Below are 24,385 nucleotides of genomic sequence, written 5' to 3' on the forward strand. Positions count from 1 at the left end.
CCTTGAGGGAGCGGGGTACGTGTATTTGGGGGGTGTGCGGGAAGTTTCACATGCAATAGGCCCTGTGCGAGCGGGTTACGTGTATTTGGGGGTGCACAGGAAGTTTCACACACGATAGGCCTTGTGGGAGCGGGGTACGTGTATTTGGGGGGTGCACAGGAAGTTTCATACGCGATAGGCCCTGTGCGAGCAGGGTACGTGTATTTGGGGGGTGCGCGGGAGGTTTCACACGCGATAGGCCTCATGCGAGTGGGCGAGTGGGGTACGTGTATTCGGGGGGTGTGCGGGAAGTTTCACACGCGATAGGCCTTGTGGGACCGGGGTACGTGTATTTGGGGTGTGTGCGGGAAGTTTCGCACACGATAAGCCCTGTGCGAGCGGGGTATGTGTTTTTGGGGGGTGCGCGGGAAGTTTCACATGCGATAGGCCTTGTGCGAGCGGGGTACGTGTATTTGGGGGGTGCGCGGGAAGTTTCAGACGCGATTTGGCATCGTGGGCCCTCCCGGGTGTGAGGTTTCCCCCCTCCCCATGCCCTGCAGACAGCCCATACCACAGGGGACTACCCTACAACCCACCCCACGCCCTGCAGGCAGCCCACACCACAGGGGACTACCCTACAACCCTCCCAATGCCCTGCAGGCAGCCCACACCACAGGGACTACCCTACAACCCTCCCCATGCCCTGCCGGCAGCTCACATGGCACTATGCACTTGTGAGCACACTTGTGAGCCCTGACTCATGTCCCCCTGCACCCCCACCCACCCAGCAGTGATGGGCACCTGCCAGCAGGCCCTGACCCATGTCCCCCCACCCACTCACCCACCCAGCAGTGACGGGTACCTGCCTACAGGCCCTGACTTATGTCCCCCTGAAACCCCACCCACCCAGCAGTGACGGGCTCCTGCCAGCAGGCCCTGACTCATATCCCCCCACCCACTCACCCACCAGGCAGTTACAGGTACCTGCTTGCAGGCCCTGATTTATGTCCCCCTGAAACCCCACCCACCCAGCAGTGACGAGCACCTGCCAGTAGGGCCTGACTCATGTCCCCCTGAACCCCCACCCATCCAGCAGTCACAGGCACCTCCCAGCAGGCCCCGACACATGTCCCCCTGAACCCCCACTCACCCAGCAGTCACGGGCACCTGCCAGCAGGTCCCGACTCATGTCCCCACCCAACACGTCATCATGATCCACACTCATGGCCCTTATGGCCACCCAAATCCCACCCCAGGCCACCACAGTCCAAACACCCAAACAAGTATTCCATCCAACCCACATTGAAATCCCCATGTCATGATAGATCCCAAATGGCAAGTATGCACATCAATACATGTCTGTCACACACACACAATGGGTGCAAGTGAATGAGAAAACCTGCATCTTGACATGCATGAAACCAAAGACCGAATACCACACAAATGAAGTATGAAACCAAAATGTAATAAATACAAAAGCAAGGGAATGAAAGAAAATCACACAATAATAGAAATAATAAACAAAAGGCTGCATGTCCAATATAAATGAAATAAAATATAAGAATGCTGCATCAAAATAAATCCAAATGAAAATGTCTCCAAAGGGTTTGTAAATCAAATAAAATCCAAATTAAAAAATAAATCCATAGCTCCATGGAAAAAAAGAAAAAAATGAAGTCCAATCCAGTCCAACTATATACAATTTCCAAATCCAGGGTCCATGAGCCCAACAATCCAAATGAAACCTACCTAAAACCCTACCTAATAAACAACTATATACAAAAAAGTGGGGCATAGTCCATGCGCCCCAAATGAAATGAAAATACAAAGGAAACCTAACACTAATTAACTATATACAATGGCGGCGGGCAAGTCCTACAGCACACTTGTTGATTTCCCGGGCCAGGGCATCATTGAACTCCTGTTCTAAATTGTGGAGGCGGGCCTGTTCCCTGGCCCCGAGGTCTCGCAGGGATAATGCCATGTCCAGCTCCAACTCCCTGCGAATTTCCTCGAGGCACTCAGCCTGCCTCAGCGCCCTGTGCATGGAGTTCTCTGCCCTGACCATAATGAGCATGCCTCTTCCACCTGCCGCCGCTCCGCATATATTTGCTGGCCCAACCGCTGCCACACAGAAGACACTCCCAATCCAGGGTCCTCCTGCCCTCCGGCCGATGCCTGCCCTTCTGATGATGATGGCCCGAGCCATCATCGCTCCCACCTTGAGCCTGCTCCTGCCGTGCATGTGCCCTGCCTCTTGATGCCTGCATGTCCTCCTCCTGCTGGGGTCCAGTTATTGGGGTGGCCACCCCTGCTGGACCTCCGGCTCCCGACTGTGGCAAGGATGTGTCCTCCACCAGCCTGGCCGCTAGGCCAGAGGCAGCTCCACAGGGTACCCAGGTGATACTTAGGCCAGAAGATGGCACGGAGGACGACTGGCGCATAGGAGGTTCAGTTGAGGAGGGGGTCGGTACAAGGTCCAGCAGACGGAGGAATCCAGCACAGGTGACCCGTCCTAGTAGGTCGACGCAGTCAAAGAGGCATCCCAGATAACGTGCAGAGTCTTCACGAAAACCCTGCAGGTTATCTCGGATGCCCCGTTGACGCAATGCCATCCCAGCCAGGACAGGCTCAACACGGTCCCGGATTGCCACATCCACAGGGAGAGGAAGGCCAGTTGTTGTGCACGCATCCCCTCCTTGAAAACTGGTCTGGACGAAGGCTTCCCTGCTGGTGCGGGATGATGCAGTCACAGGATCGGGGATAGGATTGCACACAGGCACCTCCGTGGTGGCCTGTGCTGCCTCCTGTCCCTGCCCCTGGACTGCACCACTAGCACCAGTGGAATCCGACCCCTCCAGACCCTGTGTGTGACCCTTCCACAGCCTCTTCCTCAACCAAACCCACCACCAACCTGAATGACTCCGTGCCATCTTCCTCCATCGGACCCTGTTGTGTCTCGGCTGCTCCCTCTGCTGCCGTAGAGTCCACCTCCGACCTCCGCCTCTTGGACCTGCCCTCGGCAGCTGCGGCTACGGACGCGGCACCAGACTCCTCACTCCCCGATGAGATGACAACCTGGGAGGGGAGCCGGACCTTGCATCTCCGGCTGGCGGTGCAATCCCTGCCACTTTTCCCTGCAGCACTGTCTCCGCCCTCTTCATCAGTTGACGCTGCAGACAGGGAGAGAAAGAACACACACATCAGGGCACTGTACAATAGTCTGATACACCCATGACAGTTGCACATGAGTGGCAGTGTCAAACTTTACACATGGCATCACACTCCGCAACACACATATCTTTTTACATCACACACATGCACAAATCAACAGGAATGTTGCAGCGGGCAGCACCATCCATACACATACAACAGCATGAGCAGCCGAAGGTAAGCCTGACACCACATGCAACACGGGGAGTGCAGAACACATGCACACATGCCACCAGACATACATGCATCTGTACATCTCCAGCACCTGTCGCAGAGATATCATCACCATCCATGTCACATCTGCCAATCAGCCTCCTACATGTCAGTGTCACATGCATCCATGGTGTATCACAGTTGCACACTTGTCAAATACACACACATGCACATGTACATAGTGCAGATACATGCAGGTGGAATCAGCATCCATGTGTGACACCACAACCATGCCACAGTACATACACAGAAATTGAAATATGTGTGCACCCACACATGCATTCGGCCAGCATGCATTTGAACACATACACCATTTATGTGTCTCACACATGACAGGACTCACATGCGGCAGGCTCATGTCCCTGTACATACACATCCATACATGGGCCTACAAAGACATATGTCCAACCTGCACATTCCTGGCACACCTCAACATGCACAGTGTCCAATCAGTGCGCATGTACACTTACCGCTCGACTCCAGATGGGTCTCCCTCTCAAGGACCTGGAGGTGGAGTGCTGGGCATATACATTCCAGGACCCTCATCTGGTTGTTGGTAAGAAGGACCCGACACCCCTAAGCATCTGGTGCTTTCAAGAGGCTCCAGGCCGTGTTGAGGGTCCTGGACCTGAAGTCCTCCCAGTGCTTCCGGACGTGTTGAATGTCGCGGGCTGCCACCCCTTCCACATTGATGGCAGCCACAATGTCCATCCAGATCCTCTTCCATCCTTCATTGTTGGTGCGTGAACTTCTAAAGAGGGCATCATACTGCCCCAGGACTTGCTCCACCAGGATTCATTGCCACTGAAGCTGGTAGCACTCTGCCTCTCTGGATGGGGGTTGAAAGTGGTGCCAGATGGTGTTGTGTCCGACATGGAAACCCCAGAGGCAGGTGTGGGTGGGCAACTGGGTCCTGGGGCTGGGCTGTGGAGCAATGGAATACCAGTCGGGAGTCTTTCTGATCCAGCAGGGGTGGTCACAGCAACAAGACCCCTGCAGATCGCTGACTTGCAGGCACCAAATAGCAGGGCACGTGGCCAGCAGGCAGGCAGGCAACAGCAGATGGCAGGTGGGAGCGTGCTCAGGGCTCTGGGGGGCAGGAAAATGGCCTTCTGGGCAGGAGCATGGTCTTCCATGTGTTGTTGCGTGGCCAGCTTGATACGGAGTGATTTGGCACGTGAAGAAACTGCACGTCAGCGTGTCATTCGAGGAAAGGCCCTTAGCGTGTAAGCGTGTCTGTGACGTTACGCATGCCGGCGTTTCCCTCGTGACAGGTGCATAGTGATTCAGTACGTGAAAAAACAGCACGTCCGCGTGTTAATGCGTGTGATCCAAGGAAAGGGCCAAAGCGCATGGGTTAAAGGTGAGCAGGGCCAGCAGTTCGCTGTACGTGCCTTTCGTGGAGACGTGTGTGTTGCTACTTCGTGTTGTTTTGCACTTCATCACAACTTCACAGTGGATCAAGGACGTATCTCTTCTTTTGGCGGGGGTATTGGCTATGTGTGTTTTTCATTATCACGCTAGTCTGACGGTGAGTCGCACACGCTATTTTTCCCACTGCAGGTGCCCTTGTATATCACGTACCCGTATTCGAGGTCATAGTAGCCTGCTGTCCCACGCGTATGTGTTTTTCATGTCCCTGGGTGCCACCGCATACTGCGGGAGGTTAATTCCACACACGTGGGCTACCAGGGGGTGCGTGCATGGTTTTACTGCAGTTTTTGGGTTCCTGAGTGTTGCGTGACCTGTCACTTTATCACCAGGGTCACATACAGCCTTGCAGGTGCAGGGGTGCTGTTAACATCTTGTATCCCACCCCCTTCACCCCAATTGCTCAGGACAATTGTCGTGTACACCTACCATTGGCACTACTCCATCTGTGCCGGCACTACTCCATCTGTGCCATGGCTGGGAGGCCACGAAATGTGAGGGGCGCCTCAGGTGGGCGTACTCCACATGGCGTACGTGGTAAGGGACGTGGCTGGGGTGACCAGGGAGTAGGGGGACTCCAGGGTGTCCAGGGTGGCTGCAGAGGGGGAAGAGGCAGGGGTGCGCCAGCTCGGCACGATGTTGTGCCATGTGTTGTTGCAGTCATGCCACCACCCCCTGCGGCTACGGGAGATGCAGTTCTTGCATCTGGCTCTGGCGCCCATGTGACCCGGCAGTCTGTTTCATCGACTGCCATGGGCCCAAGAGTAGTGGTAGCTGCAGGTGCAGCTGTGGACACCACCACCCAGATCAGGGTCTGCCAGCGCAGGCTGCGTTGGCACTTGAAGAGTCCATGGAAGATTTCCAGGAGGTCAGGAGGCACACCGTAGGTGCACGCATGGCTGCCCTGACCGAGGCACATGTCCCTGGGACAGTAATGTCATCTGCTGCCCCGACCAGCTGGGTGTTGGCAAGTGCAGGGGCAGATGTAGCCAACACCACCCCGGTTGTGAGTCTACCAACCAGGACAGTCCCAGTCAATGACCCTGGCACAGCGGATGTTGCTGCGCAGGGTCCCTTCCAGGGCACCCAGCAGCCACTTACGCAAGTCAGGGCTTCACTCCATGTTCCACCTGCCACTCCCTTGGCTCATTCCACCAGCATCACTGCCCATACTGATCAGGGCGGCATTTGCCAGCTAGGGTCCGGACCAGCGTCCAAGAGGAGGAAGGTTGCACCTGCAGTACAGGCTGGGACCCCAGACACAGCTACGGCCTCCGGCACATCGAGGAAGAAGCCTTTCTGTGTGCAGGAACTGGACCTTCTTGTGGACTACATGCAGGAACACAACCGTGACATGCTAGTGGGGCCGAATTGTCAAACTATGGCTGCCCATCGTAATACCCACTGGAAGCAAGTTGTGGATCATGTGAGTGCATTCGGCCATGAGGTGCGCACAGCTCAAGAGTGCAAAAAGCGTTGGGATGACCTCCAACGCAGCACTAAGGCGAAGCATGCCTCTAATTACAACATGACTCTGGTGACTGGCAGTGGGCCACCACCTGAAGAGGAAGACCTGACCCTGCCTGAGTCAGTCGTTGTGGAGTTCATACCAACAGGAATGGTCGAAAGAGTGGGAGAGATGCTCGACTTTGATGCCGCACCCAGTGAGTGTTGTCGCGTGTTTGTCGAGGCCATGTGTGGTTTGCTTGTGTGATGTGTTGTGCTTGACTGCCACTACATGTCATGTGTACATGGTTCTCATGTGCAAGTCATGCAATGCTTCACTGATGCATGCCTGCTGTACAGGATAGTGGACATGTAGAGCAGACGGGGACTGTCCTCATCACCACACTTGTACCCTACTCACATGCTAGTCACCCGGCTGCCCCTCCGGTCCATGTTCCAGCTCAATGGCCCTTCTCCATGTAGCCTGGGGTGTCTTTCCTCTCAGCACTGGGACTATGTCATTGCATGACTGACATTCATGTGTCCCCTGCCTGCACGGGGGTACTCCATGTAGGCATGCTCCCTTGCCCCTGCACCCCCCTGCAGCACACCTTGACCATGGCACTGGTGTGCATCATGTTGGCGTACTGCCCTGGCCTGTTCAAGGCTCCTGTGTACATGCAAACTTCCACTAGACAACCTGCCCGACACATGCAGTCGGGTACATCCTCTGTCCTTGATGCAGGGTGTCTCACTTGGACTGTGCAGATGGCAGATGCTCTGCAGTGACATGAATGCCCATTCATGCTCCATGTGCATTCCATGCATGCCCCTATGTGTCCTTGACAGGATGATCATAGTAGTATGTGTCCAGGCGGACCTACATTTCATGGCATTTGTTCATCAACTCCATGCCCACTCTGGCTCAGGCCAGCATCACCCACAGGTTTAGGGTGTCACAGTCTGTGTGGGGCACAGGCCTCACCCTGTTTCTGGCCCACTTACTCTGTTCAACTGGTGTAGTGGCTTCTGCACACATGGGTGTACTACTGAGGGTTCAACATGTGTCCTGCTTACTGTCCCATCATCATCTGCTGTGTTGTCAGTTGACTCAGATGATGCAATTGACGCTAGTCAACACTGTCTGCCAATACACAGGTCTCTGGTCACCCTTTCACTGCCATGCAATGCCTCCCTGCATTTTCACTTAGGGGGGGGTGGGGGGTTTGCCTGTAGCCAGGCAACCAATTGCATGCACATTGCACGTGATGCCTGAACTTGCCCTTGCACTGCCTACACATATATTGGTAGACTTCATAATGTACTTTTTCATGTAGAATGTGGGTCACATACACATGTTCTGAACTGCATCAACCCACTTCTGAGCCGGGTTACACCCTTCTACATGACTACTCACTGATGCTATGTCAAAGTCACCTGTCATGTATGGACTGTTTGTCATCCCTTCTCTGTCATGTATGCGACAGGCACAGGTGCATCCTGTGACACATGTACTCAGTGTTAGGACTACCTAATGGTGGTGTAGATGAGTTTATTGGTCAATATGCGGCCTATTCCAACTGGCATAGGGAACTGATTGGATGTAGCCTGCCAATTGGGTTGTGATGACTGTGGAGCATCCTTCATGTGTGTATGTGTGCACTTCCACATACATCAAAGCAAGCAGCATTATAGCTGCTTGCTTTGGTGTATTGGATGCTGGTCATGTCACAATACAGGTGTATGGGGAAATTGGTGTTTTTGAACGTGTTCACATGCACATATACAAGCAGCTTCAACGTTGTGTGGTGCAACATTGTGAGTACTCACTCATGTGTTTGTGAAAGTGTCCATTTACACATGTGTTTTCCGCAGCTTTATTGTTGACAGAGTAATATGTAGTTGATAGACGTTTATGCTGGTGAGATTTATGCATTGCACACGTTATGTGGAACAGGCATGATCCCAAAAGTTCACTGTTGTGCTATATGTGTATGCCCAGGCCCACTTAGCTACTATGGTGGTTCCTGGGTGTGTAGATTTCCACAGGGAATGATGTAAGAGGGCACATTCGTAGCCCAATGTGGACAATCAGGATCTGAGGGATGTTGTGGAGGCCTCATTGTAAAAGCAAAAAAGAAATATCGAGGCTGAGTACCACAAAAGGAAATACACTAAACACAGGCTTATACAGATTCTCAGATCTTTATTCAAATAAATGTACAGTTTACAAAGAAACAAAGTATCAGATAGCTATGTGGCCCCCAGTACATCACAACGAATACCAGCCCTTTTGGTGTGAGATGTAAGAGGTGCTGGTGTTCTGGAGGAGAGGAATTCAATGACGGGCCCATAGGTCAGCGCTCACCCTCTAGAACTTGTAAAACAAGATAGCTGCACCATGTGAGGAAGGGGGGTGCAGGATTCACTTACTCCAACATGACTCAATAATGAGGACTCAGTAAGTTGGCAAAGGGAAGTCCGTTTACTGACAAGTACATCAAACAGAGAAACAAATGGAAATCAGCAGCGTTGCACTCACCTGTCTCGCTCCGACTTCCTCGAACTTCAGTCGAACAGCAATTCTTATAGGCAAAAATCATCATCACTGACGTCTAATTCTATAAAAAATCATCATGCAATATAATTGGTTAGGAAAGGTAATTTAAGTATAGGTGTTATATCTGTATATGATAATAGGGCATGCGGATTGGATAATTCTTATCAGGTGGGCGTCTAAGCCCATCCCTCTACTTCACACGTGATTGACGTCACTACAAGTATGACGTCCTATTGGTTACAGTATCTATAGGACTCCAAATAACTTGGTCCATTGTGATTGGGCAGGCTACACCCCTAGACATACATTTCCACTTTTAATTAGCAGCATGCAGAATGGACATCCCTGTGCCTGGTGTCCCAAGTTTCACCCTGCCTCCCTTTCATCAATCAGTGTTTTAGGGCGATGTGTCAATTAGTTGGCTAAGGATGGCCTTGAAACTGTAGTCTCTTATTGGGAAAGTTATGGCATCCTCGGGTCCTGGATGACATCAGGCGGTGGTACCTCTTCACGCCTGGCTGGTCACGTGTTAGTTCACCATGAATCTGCTTCAGTTTACAGCTTTTAGTGCATTTAATTCTGTTTCAGCCTCGCCACCTGCATGTGCCCCCCTTATCTTTACCTTTATAAGGCAGGCTGGTATGTCGTGTTAGCTGACGCTCTCCTCCCTTTCTCTGGGTGACCTCGATTTCCTAGGCATGAGTGGCTCTTTGTTGAGTTTCAATTCTGCTCCTTCAATTGCCTTTGTCTGGTTTACAAAACTTGGCCTCTCAGGCCTCTGGCCGCCTAGGTACATTTCTGCTTTTACAAAATGGAGTCGCACTTGTATAATGTGCCTTATTGAGGCAGATATATGGTTGGCGCTTGCCGCTCTATCTTCTACTAAGCATTGCAAGCAGTATCGATTTCTTAGCATCTTGCGTTTCAAGCCTATTTACACACGTTTAACAGGTCGGTTGCTTCCATCTTGTCACATAGCACCGTTTCCTCACGTTTTAGCATTGTATCTTCTCTGTGTCCATTACATTTAATTTCGTAGTTACTCGCACTGGCGTGCTTGTCTTCGATAGCCGCTTTTGTTCATTCACGAGTCTGTTCAGGCCCTCAAGTTATTATCTCTGGCCTTCCATTAGGGCTCTTTTGGTCTCTTCATGGACAGTCTGTAGGTACTCTTTGTTTCGTATCAGCGGCTGGTACGGCTGTCTGATAGGGTATCGTGCTGCCCAGGGTTGTCTGGTTATGGGTGCTTCAACAGATATGGATCTTCTGATGTATACTGGGCAGAGTACCAGTGCAGCTCTTTGTTGGTTCATTTGCTCTTCATACGTCACATACCTTGGCGAGTACGCTCCTGGTACCTCGAAATGAGGGGAAGGGGTGCAGGCCATGTCTGGGACCTCCTCTACACTGGACATCTAAACATTTGCATCTTTTATACAGCTTTCAATCGCAATGTCCAGCCCCTCTGCAGGTTAATTATTCTCAGTCTAGGGTTTGTGCTGAGTTTGCCTCTAGTTAGTCCAACTATATGCATTTGGATTACTTCTATTTGGCACAACAACAAGTCACAATGGCAACAGTGTATCTTCGAATTTGACATTAAGCCTTAGTACATGTCTTATCCAATGTAGTTCAACAAGTGTTCACATTCAGTATTTAAACAACATCGTATTCAATGTATGTCCATGGATCGGACTTGTTGGCGCAAGTACTCCTCTAATCTACAGGTAAAAACATAGGGCAAGGTCTCATTAAACGGTCCTAACATTTAGCCTACGGGCAGTTCAGGCATTAACTTATGTAAAGGTCAGAACAGCTAAGGTTACGAGCAAGAGAATACTATTCACCATTTTAGACACAGAGTGACATTGAAACAGAAATCAAAATGGCGAATGTTCCCAAAATGGTGGCTAGGTCGATCTAAGGTTGGAACCTTGCAATGCGGATTTCTTCGCAGAGCGACTGGGCTTAGGCCAATATATAAAATAAAGGAGGCATAATATGATATCCCGTTTAACATCATGTCCTGCAGCTTGGTCAGTACAGGGCGTTATGGTCCCTCATGCCTGGTTGCAGGCCCTTGCTTTGCTTGTGACATTCATTATTTCTACATGGCCCATGCCACCCGGTACGGGGCGAGCTGCAGATGAATGTAGCTATTCTGATGATGATGCTTCAGTGATGCATGGCTACATGCATGTTACCTGTGTCATTGTGGGTTCGGATTCACTTGCAGCAGTGGTCAATTTGCAGTTTAGGCATTCTTATGGTGTGTTGCATCTCTTAGTTGCCATCTGTCTTTTCTCCCTGTGACATGTGCCGGACAGAGGTGGTGCCTGATGGAGTTCATATACTACATTTTGTAATAGTGTTGGCTTTGCTATTTACACACATCCGTTTCTGCTTTTGGGATGTGTTTGCATATCAAGGCCACAGGATGCATACCAGGTTCTCATTTGTGTGTGACATGTGTGCTTCATGTGTTGGCTTTGTATGTGATGTCTATGTATGTGTGTTACATGTGCTTCTGACATGTGTACTAATGTTCAACTTTTCTCCCCTTTCCAGATGATGACGCAATGGATGGTGTTGTCATGCCAGACACAGGGTTGCAATCACACCAGCAATCCAGCACAAGTGGGGTCGTGGGGTGGTAGGCCACGAGAACCCAATTGTGTTGCAGACCATCTTGTCTAGGGCTGGCAATGAGTCTAGCTCGGATGATCACTCTGACGACAATGTCAAGTTGGATGTGCATCGGGTCAGTTTGTCAGGGGTGAGTGATTCTGATGTGGATGCTCCTCTGTCTGTGACACCTGCACTGAGGGGCCAGACGGTGGTGGGACCCCCGCCTGTGGTGGATCGGGACACAGGGTCACCCTCCACTCAAGTTGCTGATGTGCCTGGGGCATCAGGTCGATGGAGGAATGTAGTCCTGCAGCCGCGGACAGTGCCAACCCAACAAGGACGTCGGCTCCTTGGGCCCCACAGGTGTCAAGCCCAGCAACACGGTGGCTGTGCACCACTGGGGTATACTGAGTGGGAGCAAGCCATGTTTGCCAATTCAGAAAACCAGGGGGTAGCAATTGATAACATTGCTGAGAGCATGGAGCGTGTGGCCCAATCTATGCTACTCCCTGCTAGGCAGGTGGAACTCTAGCAGCGGGCGGCACAGTCCACGGCCTGCTCGCTCAGACTGGGCATGGCGGCCTCAGATAGGGCACGCCGGGCGGAAATGGTGGCTTTGCATCAAGCAATTGCTGCTCATGCACAGGCACACATGGATGCCATGAGGGTTGAGTATGATTCCCTCAGATCTACTCTGGGTGTGCTCTTGATGTCCCAGAGGAAGCGGTCAGAGGAGAGGTTGGAGCAGCTAGAGAGTACCATATTGGCTGAGCTACGTGCTTGCCGGGAGGTATACCAGTTGTCCTGCCAGGCCACGCAGGAAGAACTCCGTGTTACACGTGCTACCTTGCAAGAGGAAGCACGCGTATCATGGGAGGTTCTACATGCTGACCCACATGCCATCGCCGCACAGAACCAGGCTCACCCGTCCCGCAGACTTGCTGCTAACGAGGGGCAAGCTGCACCTAGGCGTGTTCAGGGTACAGTGCCACGTCAACCTTTTCAGCCAGAGGGTGATTCGGACAATGACATATCTCCCACACTGGTCGAGCTGTGCAGGCGTTGAGCCCATGGAGGATTTTTTTTTGTATCAACATCATCGCATGTGGGTGTTGAGGTGCACCCTGTACCACCCCTCTCCTGGGTGCCTTCCCCCAGTGTGGTATGTGGCCATTTTTGATTTTTTTTAGTTTAGTTAGTTGATATGGTTTTTGATACTTAGTTTAATAAAGCAATGTAGGTTTTTATAGTGAGTTTAATTAGTTAATATAGTTTGAAATTCCTTGTCTATTGTGCATTCATATGACGGTGTGGTGCTTTGTGGCTTTTGAAAGCATCCACTGTCTGCTTCAGTTGGGCCATTCACGCTTGTCTCGTGTATGTGTTTGCAGCTTGGGGTCCTGACTCACATAGGCCACTCCTGCGTCTCTTATCCATGGGCTTGCAAGGATGGTTCGGTGTAACAAACATTTACACAAGGGCTTTGGTCTGTCATATCTGTGGCCTGTCTGCTGCTGTACTACTTGTGTTAACACCCCTAGTGGGGGTTGGGGGGTTTTAGCCACAGCATGTCTGTGATCAATTTGGGTGGGTTCATGATAGATGTGTCAATTAATTGATCTAGATTGTGATGTATGTTATTTTCTTTACTGTATATGTGCTTGATGCACTTCATGCTGTAGACAGTAGCCTGCACCCTTTGACTGTCAAAGTCATACTGATGGTGGGAGGAGTTCTGATGTAGGTCTCTAAGATGGCCCAGTGAAAACCAGCATGAAGACACACACAGGGAACTTTCATGCGTTATTTATATGTTGTATGCCCTTTCTGCAGGACAATGAGCCTCCAGACCACCTTTGCCAGCAGACACAGGATGAAGCACTACAGAAACCTGATTATGCGGTGGTCCAGACATGCGCATGTGTGTGCAAGCAGTAGCACAGGGCTTGTGCTCAGACGTCCAACCGAAGCAGACGTGTTTCCAGGAGATCTAAGCAAGGTGAGCAGCACAAGGGGGCCACACCGCAGACAGCCTTCCACCAGGCCACTTGCACATGCATGCTAAGTAGCGCCACTGATGGGGATCTTGGCCAGATATTGTTGTAGAAGCACTCAGTACAGCTAAGATGCGTTGAGAGACAAATGCCAAGTAGCTTTACAAGTTGTCAGGGGCACACACAGGGGCTGACACACATATCCTTCAGTCCCCCCTGCTCCATAGAAGCTGAGTAATTAGCGCAGTAGCGTTCTGAGCCAGAAACATATACAGCGCGCAGGGGCACCCAGCGAGGCACAGACTCATGTGCAGTGCATAACATTTGCATGTGCAAATTGCCACTTGCACTACCTATTGTAATCCACGGCTGCCAGAACACGACTTGTACTGAAGTTGCACCTCGCTGTACACGTCTAGCATGTCACCTAGGGACCATTCTTTCATGTGTGATTCTTGACGCATTGGTCTTCTATTTACCACGCGCCCACGTGCGCCTGCCTTACTGCATTGACAGTGTATGAACCATCACAGGGGCAAGCTATCGTATACATACATAGCAGCAGACACGGGTGTTTGTTTGTGGAGAAGTCACTTACTTTGGGGCAGGAATGTTATGTGTGTGTTGTAAACATACACAGTTTAGTAACTCACGCTCTCTTTGCAGCATTGAACTGATCCTGTTACCGGACCAGAGAGTGTGCAGGCTGGAGGCCAGCACCCACCCCAGAGATAAGTCTCTCTTTGTCTTGCATTTCACTCATTTCGTACTATGTGCATGTAGAACATGGTTTCTCTGATTGAGTATGTGTTATTGTCAACAGTTGTATTTTGTATTTTGCCTACTTTCCCTTGCAAATCCAACTCTCCTCTCCTGCCCCTCTTTCCGGTTATCCTGAATACCAATGCCTGTCCAACCAACGGATCCATGACCCTCTTTCCCCACCGCGGCCTCGGAGGCCTGTGTAAGTTTTACCTTGCAGGCGCCCAGACCGGTTTGTGCCACTCTTGCACCTGGAAACCGGAGCTGTGACACTACCCATCCGTTGTTGTATCCTCATTGTATATCCCCAACACAATGGCTGCTCACTGTGCTCTGTGCTGAGCAGTGTGTAGCAGGAGACACACACAGAACACGGGTTTGGAAGTGGTGATTTTGACTTGCTCAAAGTGCATGTGAACAGGCATTCAGTGCTGTGTTGAAGCTACCACTGGTGTACAGCATTTGTGTATGACTTGGTATGTGTGGGAGGTTGTTGTCAGTCATTTCATCTGATTCGCAGTCACGCTGCTTACACCAGGTACTGGCAATCATGACAGCGCGCCCCTCAGTCCGCAGGCACATATACATGCCCAGAACACCCGCAGAAAGGCAGGCCATTGTCCTAGATTTTTTAAGGGTGGCACACATCCCCAAAGTGCTCGGTGCCATAGATTGCACCCATGTGGCCCTACGTCCACCTAGGGCCACTGAGCACATCTACCGAAACCGCAAGCACTGGCGTTCCATCGATGTACAGGTGGTATGCGATGCAAAGGGAATCATCACCTCTGTCTATGCAAACTACCCTGGCTCCACCCATGACAGTTTCATATACAGAATGTCCGCCCTGAGCCGGGCCCTGGAAGCTGGGCAGCATGGCGACACATGGCTCCTAGGTCAGTACAAATGCCCTTTCACATGCATGCAAGTCACACACAGACAAATATCCAAACCCTAATAATCTCAACTAATATCACCTCCCCAGGGGACAGTGCCTACCCTCTGAGCAACCACATGATGACGCCAATCCGGAACCCCACCACACCACCCCAGGTAAGATACAACGCCGCCCATATTGCAACCAGGGCCATAGTGGAGCGCACATTCGGAGTGCTCAAGTCACGTTTCCGCTCCCTTGACCGCTCTGGTGGGCAACTACTCTATGCACCACCAGTAGTGTGCAGGATCATTGTGGCAGCATGTGTCCTGCACAATGTTGCAACACGGCAGGGCGTCCCGGTGGACATGGTGGTGCCCCCACATCCCCAACCACAGGCACATGCGCTGCCCATGGGAGGGGACAGGGCACGTGGCGAGGAAGCCCGGACCCAGCTTGTGGCCACATTTTTCACCTAAACTCCCACCCCTGCGGAGTGCACACAGGCCTGGCACATACCAGGTGACAATCGATGATGACAAAGAGACAGTCAACTGTCACAACCCTACCACCCTGAGATAGTTGCCATGGAAGTGCCATATCGTCTGCATCCCTAACTACTTAAACACAAGCTATCCTGTGTGACCAAAAGTCACACATATGACATATGACATGATATGGCCTATACACAAGTATTTCAAGGTGCGATGAGGCAGCGAGGGGGGAACAAGGGAAGACAGACAACGGTACTACTAGGCCAGGTATCATTGAGATTGTGCAAGTGCAGGGGTAGGGGGAAGGGAAAAGTGCAAGGGGAAGGGGGGGAGTGCAGTACAGGGGAAGTAGCCCAAAAAAAATATACATAGGTCGGCTGGTGGCAACTGCAAAGGTAAGTGCAGTCAAGTGCTGGGAAGGGTGGGCTGTAGGGATAGAGAGACAGTACCGCAGTGCAGGGGTTGCCAGGGAGGCAGTGCAAGTGGAGAGTGGCTGGGCCAGGGACCGAGGTCGGTAAGAGTGGCCCAGTTGCAGCTCCAGTGCAGTTCCAGTGAAGAATTCTGCAAGGGAGAGGCAGAGAGAAAGCATAAGCAAAGAGGAAGGTCTTGAGATGCTTCCAGAACTGGAGATGGTTCCCCTCAAGTTCAAGTGAGGCAGGAAGGCTGTTCCAGAGGGAGGGCCTTGCCGCGGAGAGAGATCTACCCCCAGCTAGTTGCTCTGAGAAGCGGATGACCCTGACATGCAAGGTGTGCATCCCACACACCTGGAAAACATGCCATGGCCATCACTGTCATGTCACTCAAACCCTCCCAAACCACAACATGAAATGGCAAGCAATACCCATACACCAACACAGTAACGATAAGGTACACATTGCCATGTCCTAAATGTACAGTGGCATCAGACAATGATGCCTGACCCAGAATCAGATGAAATGACTGACCAACAAAATCTCCCACCCAAAATAAGTCATTTCCAAATGCTTTACAAGAGTCGTATGACGTAACATAACAATGAATACCTGTCTACATGCACATTGTGCATTGCAAAATCAACACTGCGCTCATGTGTGCAGTGTCCTACTCCTGCAGCACACTGCTCAGCGCACAGCACGGTGAACAACCATTGTGTGTGATGCACACCCTGAGCATCACATCTAAGTGACAGACCACATCAAACAGCAAATTAGGCATGTACAGGATCCATAATCGGTCACAGAACATGTGCTGCAGGGACACAGTGGGCACCAGAAGGCAAACAGTGTACACATGGATATGCAAGGGTGGGAGTACATGTAGTGCATCAGAGTGCAAGTGTGTGGTTCTGCAAGGACATGCACTCCACATATGCATGTGCACTCAAGTGACCATTAGTGTTCTCTACACATCACATGTGAACATTCACCATGTGTACACCCCAGCATGTCAAACCACAACTATCCCCTCGCACCTGAAAGGTAAACACAACACATGAACAGGCATTGATCAGCAGAACACAACATGTACATAGGATACCACCATTACAATGTCAGAGTTCCCATCACACTGCAGGGCAAGGCAACTATCAACAACAACCCCCCCTCACAAATGACCATGACCCACTGAACAACTGCACCTGGGTCATGGAGCCTTCAAACCTCAATTCCACCTGGCCACATGATCACCTTTACCCTTCGTCACCATCTCCCACCTTGTGTGTAAAAAGGTGCCTGCACCCTCATAATCAATGTCCAAAATCACAAAATCCAAGCCAGAAAAACGAATCAGAACACCCTCCAGTAGATGTCTTGACGTAGCAGTACCTCACAAAGGCCAAGTACTACCACAATGATGCAACAACCAAGGTAGCACAGCAAAACAATGTCACGACAGGATATGAAACATGTGTGGTACATGACATAGGATGATGCACCATGAACGGATGTGTACTGTCACAGGTCCCCTTTACAGGCGCGGGAGTGTCACAAAACAACCACCCCCACCATGTCCCGGGTGCCTGCAAGGTCAAACTCACACAGGCCCCTGAGACCCTGGTGGGGAAGGAGGTTCAGGGATATGCAGTCGGGACAGGTGTTGACACACTGGATGACTGCAATGAGTGGCAGGAGAGGGGAGGAGGAATGACACATGAAACTAGGGAATGCACGAAAATGTACTACCTGCATGAACACATACACAATCCAAACAATCTTGGACATCATTGTCATGGTCTTCTGTAGTCCAGGCTCAGGAGTGGTACGAACCAACCACCCCCTCTAGGGTTTTGGCGCCTGCAAGTTCGGGGCTTACACAGGTATCCGCAACCCCAGCGGGGAAAGAGGGTCAGGGAACATTGCTTGGATAGGTACGGGAAGCAGGAACACCGGGTAGAGGGTACAGGGATCAAAATTGCATAGGATCACGGGTGATTAGGGAGAAAAAACATACCAAATTGAACCACACATACATCCATGCATTAGTACACTCCCCAGCAAGCCTATGCAGAGCAGTTTGAAAGAAAAACAACAAGATACTTAGCTCTGGTTTTGAGTGCTGGCCTCCTGCCTGCACTCTCTCAGGTCCGGTTACAGGAGCACTGCAATGCTGCAAAGAGAGCCACAGTCAACAACCTGTACGTGCCAATAACACAAAAACACAACACCAAACATGCCCCATAGCAACAAAATACTCTACAAACAGACAATCTGGTGTAGATGCTTCGTACCCATATATAACAACACCCCTGTGACGGGTCATACACAGTCAATGCAGTAAGTCAGCCGCTGGGGGGTGCGTGGCAAATGGAACACCAATGTGTCACAATTCACACAACATGCAATGTTCCCTGGGTAAGCAGACAGACACATACAGCAAGCCATGACTTCAGAGCAAGTTGCGTACCACCATGACCGAAACAAAGTTGGCAGTGCATTTATCATAAAGTACATGGAAAAGACATGCACTGCACCCGAGTATGTCCCTTGCTGTATGTCCCTGTGAGCTGCTGTCCCATGTCTCGGAAGGCTACATGGTTGATACAAGTGCCTCAATGGACCTTGGTGTACCGGAGGGTATGTGCCACTGCCCCTGCATGTGTCCCAGACAACCCTACTATCAACAGCCATCAGTCCACCAACACATCTGAGCTGCATTGTGTGCTTCAACACCAATATTCGTCTAAGCTCACCCTCAGTGCTGTGACTAAGCCTGCATGTGCAACTCGCCTGGTGCAAGCTTTGCTGTGTCGTGGCCTCCCTGTGCTGCTCACCTTGCCTGGAGTTCCTTGGAAGATGTCAGCAGTTCTAGGATGTGGGTCTGCAATCACCGTGCCTCTGCTTGTGCACACATGTGCATGTGGGCACCAACAAACGGGTCCAGAATTCCGTCGTCCAATGGCCCATATCTGCTGGCAAAGGTGCTCTGGAGGCTCATCCCCCTGCAGAAAGGGAATGAAACACATGATTAATGCTTCAAAGTCATCTGTGTGTGTCTCATCAGGCATCTAATTACTTGACCATGTCAGAGAGTCACATCACAAATCACACCATCGGTCCGTCTTTCACATCCAAAGTGTGGAACACTATCTACAGCATGAATTGCAACAAGCATGTGTACAGTAAAGATATGAAACATACTACACAATGCATAGCAATCAATGTACACATTAATCATGACACACCCCATCTAGCAAAAGCTGAACAGTGGACAATAACACCAAAATCACCCCCACTAGGGGTGTCAAAACAAGTCACACAGCACCAGACATGCCACAGATATGACAGTCCAAAGCCCTTGTGTAATATTCTGTAACACCGAACCATCCTTGCGAGCCCATGGATAAGGGAGGCAGGAGTGGCATATGGGGGTCAAGGACCCCAAGCAGCAAACACATACACAAGACAAGCCTGAAGGGCCCAGCTGGAACAGACAGTGGATGCCTTCAAAAGCCACAAAGCACCGCACCGTCACATGAAAGCACAATAGACTAGCAATTTTAAACTAAATCAACTATTAACTAATTACACTAACAATGGAAAACCTACATTACCTAATTAAACTAACTATTTAAACAGAAACTTAACTAACTAAACTAAAAGAAAAATCTAAAATGGCCACATACGACCCGGGGGGGAGGGGAGGCACCCAGGAGGGGGGAGGTACAGGGTGCTGCTCAAGATCCACATGCGATGATGCTGAGCCAAAAAAAAAACCTCCATGGGCTCAACGCCGCACCACCTGACCTATGTGGGAGATAGATGGTCGTCCGAGTCTGGCTCATCCGGGAAAGGAGGATGTGGCACAGTAGCCTGGCCACGCCTAGCCGCAGCTTGCCCCTCGTCGGCAGCAAGTCTGCTGGACGGGTGAGCCTGGTTCTGTGTGGCGATGTGACATAGGTCTGCATGCAGAACCTCACGTGATACACGTGCTTCCTCTTGCAAGGTAGCACATGTAACAAGGAGTTCCTCCTGCAAGGCCTGGCTGGACAACCGCTGCACCTCCCGGCAAGCCTGTAGCTCAGCCCGAGATGGTACGCTCAAGCTGTGCAAACCTCTCCTCTGCCTGCTGCCTCTGGGACATCATAAGGACACCCAGAGTGGATCTGAGGGAAGCATACTCCTCCCTCAGGGCATCCATGTGCGCCTCTGCGTGAGCAGCAATTGCTTGACGCACAGACGACATTTCAGCCTGGCGTGCCCTGTCTGAGGCCGCCATGCCCAGCCTGAGCGAGCGGGCCGTGGACCATGCTGCCTGCTGCTGGAGAAGCACCTGCCTAGCAGGGGGGAGCACAGATCGGGCCAAACGCTCCATGCTCTCAGCGATGTTCTCCATTGCTGCCCCCTGCCGTTCTGAATTGGCAGTCATGTCTTGCTCCCACTCAGTATACAGCAGTTGCGCGCGGCGACCGCGTTGCCGGGCTTGACCCCTGCGGGACCCAAGGACCGGGGGTCCTCGCTGTGTTGGCACCGCCTGCGGCTGCACGACTACATGCCCCCGTCGACGTGATGTCCCAGGCACATCAGTGACTGGTGTGGAGGGTGACCCTGCGTCCCGATCCACCATGGGCGGAGGAATCAAGACTGTCTGATCCCTCAGTGCAGGGGTCGCAGACAGAGGAGTGTCCACATCAGAATCACTCACCCCTGACACATGGACTTGATGCTCATTCAACTCAACATGGACGTCAGAGTTGTCATCAAGGCTGGACTCATAGGCAGCCAGAGACAAAATGGACTGCAGCACTTGGGGGTTTTCATGGCCTACCACCCCACGACCCCCACTAGTGCCGGGTTGATGTGGTGTTACCAACCCTGTGTCTGGCATGACACCATCCTCCGCCTCCATTGCGTCATCACCTGAAAAATAGAGAGAAAAAAGGTCACTACACATGTCAGAAGCACACGACACACACACACACCGAGAGCAAACGCATCCGGCAGACATGTGACACACAACATATAACCTGGCATGAATGCTGGGTCAACTTTGAATAGCTTCTGTGATCAGACCTGTTGAAAGGTGGCAGTTTCCATGGAAGTGGGTCTATGCAGTGCAGAAAATGTATACGCCACTCACTACCTACATGTCCAAGCACTACATGGTGTGTGCCACGAAATGTGAAGGCAGTGCAATGTCAAATTCAGACATCACGTGCATTCTGCATTCAATGTGTACCATATCTAGAAGCCAAGCACCCCTCCACCCCAGTCCCAAAGCAGGGATGCCTAGCATGGTATCAAAAGGCTGACCATACACCTGTGTATTGACAGGCAGTGTTGACTGGCATCAACAGCTTAATGTGATTCAAATGACAACACTGCAAATGATGCTGGGACATTAGGCAGGACACATGATGAAAGCTCTGGAGGCCGCCCACGTGTGAAGAAGACACAACAACAGTTGGACAGAGTCATTGGCCATTGAACAGGCTGAGGCCTGTGAGCCACACAGATTGTCAGAGCCTAAACATGTGTGCAACGCAGGACTGAGCCACAGTTGACATGGGAGGGCTGATGAGATGGCAGGCAATGTATGTAACCAATGACTTATATTACAGTGATCATCCAGTCAAGGACACATAGGGGCATGCGTGCAATGTACATGGAGCATGAATGGGCACTCATGTCCCTGCGGGACATCTGACCCATGCACAGTACAAGTGAGATACCCTGCATCGAGTACTAAGGCTTTACCACACGGCATATGTCTGGCAGATTCTACGCTGGAAGTTAGCATCTACACAGGACACATGAACAAGAAACTACACATTGGCAAGATTGAAGCAGACCAGTGCAAAGGTGGAACTGGGGTGCAGAGTGGGGAAGGAGGGGCAAGGGAGCATGCCTACATGGAGTCCCGCATGCAGGCAGAGGAGACATGCATGACGGAAGCATTGCATTACTTACACATCAGAACCATGTACACGTCACATGTAGCAGCAATCATGCACAACACATCCCACAAGTGAAACACACATGTCCTCAACAAACACGCATCAACACTCACTGGACTGCACATCAAAGTCCAGCATCTCTCCCACTCCTTCGACCAATTCAGGTGGTATGAACTCCGCAACGAGAGCCTCATGCGGAGTGAGCTCTTCCTCCTCTGGTGCAGGCCCACCGCCAGTCACCAGAGTCAAGTTGTAATTAGAGGCACGCTTAGCCTTAGTGCTGCGCTTGATGTCATTCCAATGCTTTTTGCACTCTTGCGCCGTGCTCACCTCATGGCCGAATGAACTGACATGTTCCGCAACATGCATCCAGTGGGTGTCACGTTGGGCAGCCGTAGTCTGACTATTGGCACCCACTAGCATGTCACGTAGTCCACGAGGAAGTCCAGTTCCTGCTTACAGAAAGGCTTCGTCCTCGACGTGCAGAAGGTCGTGGCTGTGTGTGGGGTCCCAGCCTCTGCTGCAGGTGCAACCTTCCTCCTCTTCGACTGTGGCGCAGACCCTGGCTGGCTAATGCCGCCCTGACCAGTATGGCCAGTGGGTTTGGTGGATTGAGCCAAGGGAGTGGCAGGTGGAGGGATGACCAAAGGCCTGATTTGTGTCAGTGGCAGCTGGGTGCCCACTAATGGACCCTGCGCAGCAACATCAGCTGTGGCAGAGTCATTGACCGCAACGGTACTGGTTGGCAGACTCACAACCGGGGTGCTGTTAGGTGCATCTGCCCCTGCACTTGCCAACACCCGGCTGTTCGGGGCAGCAGATGACATGACTGCCCCAGGGACACCTGTCTTGGTCTGAGCAGCCCGGCCTGCCCCTATGGTTTCCCCCCTGGCCTGTTGGATATCTACCAAGGGCTCTTCAAGTGCCAATGCAGCCTGCGCTGGCAGACCCTGAGCCTGGATGGCGGTGTCCACAGCTGCACCTGCAGCTACCACTACCCTTGGGCCCATGGCAGTCGATGGAACGGACTGCCGGGTTGAATGGGTGCCAGTGCCAGATGCAGGAGCTGCATCCCCCGGAACCACAGGGGGTGGTGGCATGACTGCACCGACACATGGCACAACATTGTGCTCAAGTGGCGCACCCCTGCCTCTTCCCCCTCTGTCGCCGCCCTGGACACCCTGGAGTCCCCCTACTCCCTGGTTACCACGGCCACGTCCCCGACCACGCCCGCGACGAGGAGGAGGCCCAGCTGAGGCGCCCCTCACATTTGGTGGCCTCCCAACCATGGCACTGATGTAGAAGTGCTGGCACAGATGGAGTGGTGCCAATGGGAGGTGTACACCACAATTGACCTGGGCAATTGGGGAGAAGGGGGTGGGAAGCAAGATGTTAACAGCCCCCCTGCACCTGCAAGGCTGTATGTGACCCCGGTGATGTGGTGACGGGTCACGCAACACTCAGACACCCCAAAACTGCAGTAAAACCGTGCACGCAACCCTTCAGCCTACGTGCATGGATTCAACCTCCCGCAGTACGCGGTGGCACCCAGTAACACGAATAACGCGTACGCGTGGGACACGCAGGCTACTATGACATCGAAAATGGGTGCGATACACAGGGGCACCCGCAGTGGGAAAAAGAGCGTGTGCGACTCACCGTCTGACTAGCGCGATGCAGAAAAACACGCGTAGCCAATACCCCCGCCAAAAGAAGAGATACGTCCTTGATAGCTGTGAAGTTGTGATGGCGCGCGAAACAACAGGAAGCAGCAACACACGTCGGTCTCCACGAAAGGCACATACAGCGAACTGCTGGCCCGCTCACCTTTAACCCGTGCTGAGGGAAACACACGCGCGCGTCACGTCACATACGCGCATGGGCCCTTTCCTCGTATTACACGCGGACGTGCAGTTTTTCACGCGCGCTTACGCGCATGGGCCCTTTCCTCGTATTACACGCGGACGTGCAGTTTTTCACGCGCGCTGAAATGCCCATGCACGCCTGTACGCGTCACGTCACAGGGGCGCTTGCGCTTGAGGGGCCTTCTGTCCAATGAAAATGCGTATGCGTGCAGGGCCTTTCCTCGAATTACACGCTGACGTGCCGATTTTTCACGTGCCAAATCACTCCGTATCAAGCTGGCCACGCGTAAGCACACGGAAGACCACGCTCCTGCCCAGAAGGCCGAACTACTGCCCCCCAGAGCCCTGAGCACGCTCCCACCTGCCATCTGCTGCTGCCTGACTGCCTGCTGCCCACGTGCCCTGCCATTTGCTGCCTGCACATCAGCCAGGGGTGCTGTTGCTGTGACCACCCCTGCTGGAACTGAAGACTCCCGACTGGGATTCCATCGCTCCACAGCCCAGCCCCAGGACCCAGTTGCCCACCCACTCCTGCCTCTGGGTTTGTCATGTC

The sequence above is a fragment of the Ambystoma mexicanum genome, chromosome 5p (assembly GCF_040938575.1).
Source record: "Ambystoma mexicanum isolate Mex_15411 chromosome 5p, UKY_AmexF1_1, whole genome shotgun sequence".
NCBI lineage: Eukaryota > Metazoa > Chordata > Amphibia > Caudata > Ambystomatidae > Ambystoma > Ambystoma mexicanum.